Source organism: Peromyscus leucopus, chromosome 8b (assembly GCF_004664715.2).
Source record: "Peromyscus leucopus breed LL Stock chromosome 8b, UCI_PerLeu_2.1, whole genome shotgun sequence".
NCBI lineage: Eukaryota > Metazoa > Chordata > Mammalia > Rodentia > Cricetidae > Peromyscus > Peromyscus leucopus.
The window spans coordinates 105,775,950-105,782,178 of NC_051086.1; positions in this window are offsets into that span (position 1 = coordinate 105,775,950).

Sequence of the window (6,229 nt, forward strand, 5' to 3'; positions counted from 1 at the left end):
ACAAACATGCTCTTAGGTCCAGCATCTTAGTAGCTGATTTGGACTGGTGTGAACCCTCTGTGATGGAGAGAAGTGTGTTGCAGTCTGAGTCCTCACTAGCAACCTCCAATAAAATGCACCAGGATTCTCTGGTTATTTTCTTTTAGACAGGGTCTTATGTAGCCCAGGCTAGTCTGGGACTCACTACATAGATGAGGATGACTTTGATCTTCTATTTCTCTTGCCTTCACCTCCCAAAGGCTGGGATTGTAGGTATGTAACACTACACCCAGAAATGCTGGGATTATTATTTATTTATTTGGAGACCAGGTCTATGTAGCCTTGGCTAGCCTAGAACTCACTGTGTAGACCAGGCTGGCTTTGAACTCACAGAAATCTGCCTGCTTCTGTCTCCCAGATTCTGGGAATGCTGAGATTATTATACCACATAATAGACTTTCAGAACTAGTCAATACAACACAAAGTTAGAATTTATTAAAAAAAGAATTTAGGACCCAGGGCAATGGCTCAGTCGGTAAGCTCTTTTTGTGTAAGAGAATCTCCAGCACTCACACAAAAAGCAGACATACCAGCACAGACTTGCAATGTCAGATCTGGGTAAGGAGAGACAGGAGGATCTCTGGGATTTGCTGGCTAGCCAGTTTAACCTATAAGTGCAAGGTTCAATGAGGGACCCAGTTTCAAAAACGTGAGGTGGAAGGGCTGGAGTGACGACTTAGTGGGTAAGAGCACCTGCTGCATGAGCACTTGGACCTGAGTTTGCATCCCTGGCACCCTGTGAAAAGCCACATATACCTGTGTACACCTGTGATCCCAGAGGACTGGAGATGGGGCGATCAGCAGAGCTTGCTGGCTAGCCAGGCAGCCTAACCAAAAAACCAGCAAGCTTCAGGTTCTGAGAGACCGCATCTCACGAGAATGAGGCAGAGAGTGATAGGGCTGGAAGTGCCCAGTGTTGACCTCTGACCTCCACAAGCACACTTGTATGTGCATATTCATGTATACACACACACACACACACACACACACACACACACACACACAGGAAAGAGATAGAGATAGAGTTTTAATATAGATTTAACTGTGGGGGAGGGAGACAGGATTTTCTCTTAATTTTTTTGATGTTTATTTATTTTGTTGTGGGGGGCACATGTGCCATGGCAGGTGTATAAAAGCCAGAGGACAACTTGAAGGTCTCTTCTCCAATATCATTAAGGTTCCAGAGATAGAACGTGGGTTGTCAGCCTTGGTGGTAAGTACCTTTACCCAACTGAGACATCTTGAGGGCCAGGTGCATCCTGGAACAGCACGAACTTCTGGAATCCAAAGGATAACCACATGTATGGATTTAGTGGCTTTTACAGTCATGATGGTCAAAGGTTTTAAAGATTAAATATCAGTGTTTCAGTTTGCTTATGAATGAGATCATAGGGTGGTTTTTTCAGGGCACAGGACAGTCATAGATGGCTAAGATAAAAACAGATCAAAATGTAGGAAGATGTGGTGGCACATGTTTTTAATCCCAGCATTAGGGAGGCAGAGGCAGGTGGATCTCTGTGAGTTAGAGGCCAGCCTGGTCTATAGAGCAAGTTCCAGGACAGCCAGGGCTATTACACAGAGAAACCCTGTCTTAAAAAAAAAAACCAAATAATAATAATAATAATAATAATAATAATAATAATAATAATAAAAAATTCAGGTGAAAATGTCAGATAAACCCTTGGCTTATTAGGTTACAAGGAAGTCAATGTATGTTTTGACTGTGAACAAGGCTGATTATGTTGTTTTTGTGATTCTTAGGAAATTACAGGACTTTGAACCAGAAAGGAATAAGGCTAAATTCAAATGAATATATGTTAGGATATAAACATGGATCATTGATATTTTAACATCCTTATCTGAGCTATGTCTATAAGTAAGAATTCTAACTGAGCATGGTGGCTCATTCTGTAACTCTAGCATTTTGTCATCTAGAGCAGGAAAAGTACCACAAATTTTAGGTCAACCTGGACTACAGAGTGGAGACTGTCTCAAATAGCAATTGACTCTGTAGACTTTCCTCACAGTTAATTTTATTCTGGTGAAACCTTAACTCTCAGCTGGTGAGAGGCCTCAACCAGACTCTAGGTGAGGGCTCATTTTTCTTTCTGTATCCCTGAACTTTCCCTGTCTTTCCATTCAGCCTCACTTTGCTGTTGTTGGTTTGTAAATGTAGGTTGCTGGATGATTCCAAAGGATTAAAGAAGCTACACCATTCAAAGAGGACTTGCTAGAGGAAGAAGCCAATACAGATGCATAAACAGTCACTACAAGTGGCTAGTTATTAAGGCATCCATGGGTCTGCAGGATAGCTTAATGGGTAAAGGTACTTGTCCCTAAGATTGATAACCTGGTAACATGAGTTACATTCCTGGAATCCATGTGGTGGAAGGTGAGAACTGACTTCTGTGGTGGTATTGTGTTCCCCAAAAAACTTATCTGGGGTCAGAGAACAGAACAGCCACTAGATACAGAGGCTAGAAAATGGTGGCACTCACATCTTTAATCCTAGCTTTCTGGAGGCATGGATCTCTGTGAGTTCAAGGCCAGACTGGAAACAGCCAGGCATGGTGACTCATGCCTTTAATCCCAGGAAGTGATGGCAGAAAGCAGGAAGGTATATAAGGCGTGAGGTCCAGGAACTAGAGGCTGGTTAAGCTTTTAGGCTTTCCTAGAAGCAGTTCAGCTGAGATCCATTTGGATATGATGACACAGAGGCTTCCAGTCTGAGGAAACAGGATCAGCTGAGGAATTGGCAAGGTGAGGTGGCTGTGGCTTGTTCTGCTTCTCCAATCTTCCAGCATTCACCCCAATACCAGACCTTTGGGTTTGTTTTTATTGATAAGACTTTTTTTTCTTTCTTTCTTTCTTTTTTTTTTTTTTTTTTTTTTTTTTTTGGTTTTTCGAGACAGGGTTTCTCTGTGTAGCTTTGTGCCTTTCCTGGAACTCACTTGGTAGCCCAGGCTGGCCTCGAACTCACAGAGATCCACCTGGCTCTGCCTCCCAAGTGCTGGGACTAAAGGCGTGCGCCACCACCGCCCGGCTTGATAAGACTTTTTAAGATTCCTGCCACAGACTTCTGCAAGTTGTCCTTTGATCTCAGCATTCACATCACAGCAGCCTTACGCTCTCACACACAAATAATAATAATGACCATGATAAGAAGATAATAAGGAAACTATTAGGAGGTCCAAAACTTAGCCGAAGAGTAGAATCAAGCCATAGAGGCTCAGGGTGGCAACTTCAGTGCACTATAGAGAGTGATGGAGATAGTCAGTGCCTTTACCAGCTCAACCATCTCACCAGCCTTAAAAGACATTTTAAATTTAGATTTTTAAACATGAAGGTTAAGAGAAGGAAAGAGGTGCTTGGGGAGAGGGTAAGACATGTCCTAGGGTGTGGGCACCAGTCACAGACAGCCAAGAATAGAATCTGGGTGGATTTTGAAGTGGCTCTTTTCAGAGGGTTGCTAATGAGATCTCAGTGTGGTTCTTGAGGGACACGTGACAGGATACTATCAGCAGAGTTAAAATCCAGATCACAGGAACGAAGGAAGATTACGTTCTGCCCCTGTACACAAAATTAATTGTCATGCATTACATCGATGTACAGGAAAGGAATGGCCTTCAGTCTGGTTCCTTACTATTTTATTTATTATCATTTTTCCTTGCTAATTGAACATAAAATATCTATAAACAAAAGGAATATTAACTGTATGTTGTTAACTGTGCTGGAGCTTCCTGGGTCCCCTTAATTCCTCATCTTCCTAGAGACAGGGTTTTATTACTAGGGTTTTAAAGATAAACCTCTAAAGGTGAACTAGGGTTTTAGAGGTAAACCTTTAAAGGTAAACTAGGGTTTTAGAGGTAAAGCTTTAAAGGTAAACTAGAGTTTTAGAGGTAAATGCTCATGCTTTGTTTTAAACACAAAATAAAAACAATTACATTAGCACTCTTAGATAAATCACTGTCTTAATTTTTTGCTTGTTTTATTTTGTTGAGACATTCTATGTAGATTAGTGCTGTGGGATATCTTTCTGTATGTTGTGAATATGTGTTGCTCTGACAAATAAAGCTGTATTGGCCTATGGCAAGGCAGCTTAGAGGCAGGCAGAAAATAAAGGCAGATAGGCAGGAAGAAGAAAGGCAGAAGAGAAGAGAGGCTGTGAGCCACCGGCAGGAGAAGCGAGATGTGAAAACATCAGCAAGCCATGGCCACGTGGCAATTTTTGAATCAATAGAAATGGGTTAATTTAATATACAAGAGCGAGCTAGCAAGAAGCTTGAGCCACAGGCACCCAGTTCATATTGATATAAACCTCTGTGTGTTTACTTGAGTCTGCGTGGTTGCAGGACTGGGCAGGACACAGGAAAACTTCTGACTACAGACTAGGCTGGCCTTGGAGTCATAGAGATCTGGCTGACTCTGCCTCTTGTGCTGGGACTAAAGACTTGCACCACCATGCCAGCTTTACTGTCTTAGTTTTGTTAGCCATTGCTGAGATAAAATACTCTGACAAGATCAACTTAAAAGAGAAAATGTTTATTTGGCTCACAATTTCAGGTCACAGCCTACCATTCTGGGAAATTCAAGGCAACAAAAACTTGAAGCAATTAGCCACACATCACATTGACAGCCAGGAGCAGAGAATAATGAATTAATGGATGCATGCTCATGCTGAACTCACTTTCTCTATCCTTATCCAGTCCAGGGTCCCTTGCCTAGGGAATGGTGCTGCCCACAGTGAGTGGGTCCTCCCATGTCAATTAACACAATTAAGATAATTAGTCATTCTCACTAACCAAGTGACTCTAGATTATTTCAAATTGACAATGAAAACTAACCATAGGGGCTGGAGAGATACCTCAGTGGTTAAGAGTACTGGTTGCTCTTCTAGAGGACCTGGGTTCAATTCCCAGCACCCACATGGCAGTTCCCAACTGTCTGTAACTCCAGTTCTAGGGTACCTGACACCCTCATACAGATATACATGCAGACAAAACACCAATGCACATAAATAAAAAGAAAAAAGAAAACTAACCACAACGATTACCCTAAGTTTAATTTGAATTCTCTCTAGGGAATATAGTAGTATAGATTTAATATTTTTCAGAGTCACACAAATCAAAAGAGGTATCTTCTATACTCTTGTTTTTCTCAGTTCCTTATTTCCTTTTCCTGCTTGCTACCCAAGATCCAAGCTGTCCTGGAATACCCAAATAGTTCAACAGAATTCAGATTTGCTCAAAAGTGCTCCGCAGGCTGGCCTGTCACACAAGTGGCAGTCACTCCAACGGTTCAACACAACTCTAATGATAAGGACACCACACTTCCTGTTAGACAAGTAGCAGAAAGTAAAATTAATTCAGAATGAGCCCAAACAGCTCCAAAGAATCTCCAAACTGCCCGGGGAAAGGATTACAGGTGTGTGCCACGACAGCCTTCTGCGTTTCTCACTTACAAAATTAGTGTTTCCTTGAAGGTGCTGTCAGCGGCAATGCACGCACCTCGTTAGTAGGAACACACGCCAGCAGAGTGGCCGGAAGCTGATTTTCAAAGAAAAAGACAGAGCAAGTCTCTGTGGTCCAGATCCTTCAAAGAACACCCTAGGAAACAAAGAATTTGCCACAGCATAGGACACTTCCACCCACTGCCTCATAAGAAATTCCAAGATTTTCCTTCTTTCAAAACCTGGGGCACCAGTAAGATGGCCCAGCAGGTAAAGGTGCTTGCCACCAAGCCTGACAGCCTGAGTTTGACCCCAGGGCTCCACATGGTGGAAGAAGAGAGCGGACTCCTGCGGGTTGTACACACACACACACACACACACACACACACACACACACACACACGTTTTAAATAATGTAAACAAACAAAGCCAAGGACAATTTACAATTTTGGGGGAACACAGGGTCTTACTGTGTAGTCCTTGCTGGCCTGGAAATTGTTATATAGACCAGACCAGCTTCAAACTCACAGAGATCTGCCTGTTTCTCCCTCCCGAGCTGGGATCAAAGATATGCACCACCATGGCCTGCCCGATTTCTTTTTAAATTGGGAATGGATAGGCAGTGTGGCACATGCCTGTGATTCTAGCACTAGGGAAGTAGAGGAAAGAGTATCGGGAGTTCAAGGCCAGCCTGAGCTACCTCATGCTCTGTCTCCAAAACAGAACAAAACAAACAAAACA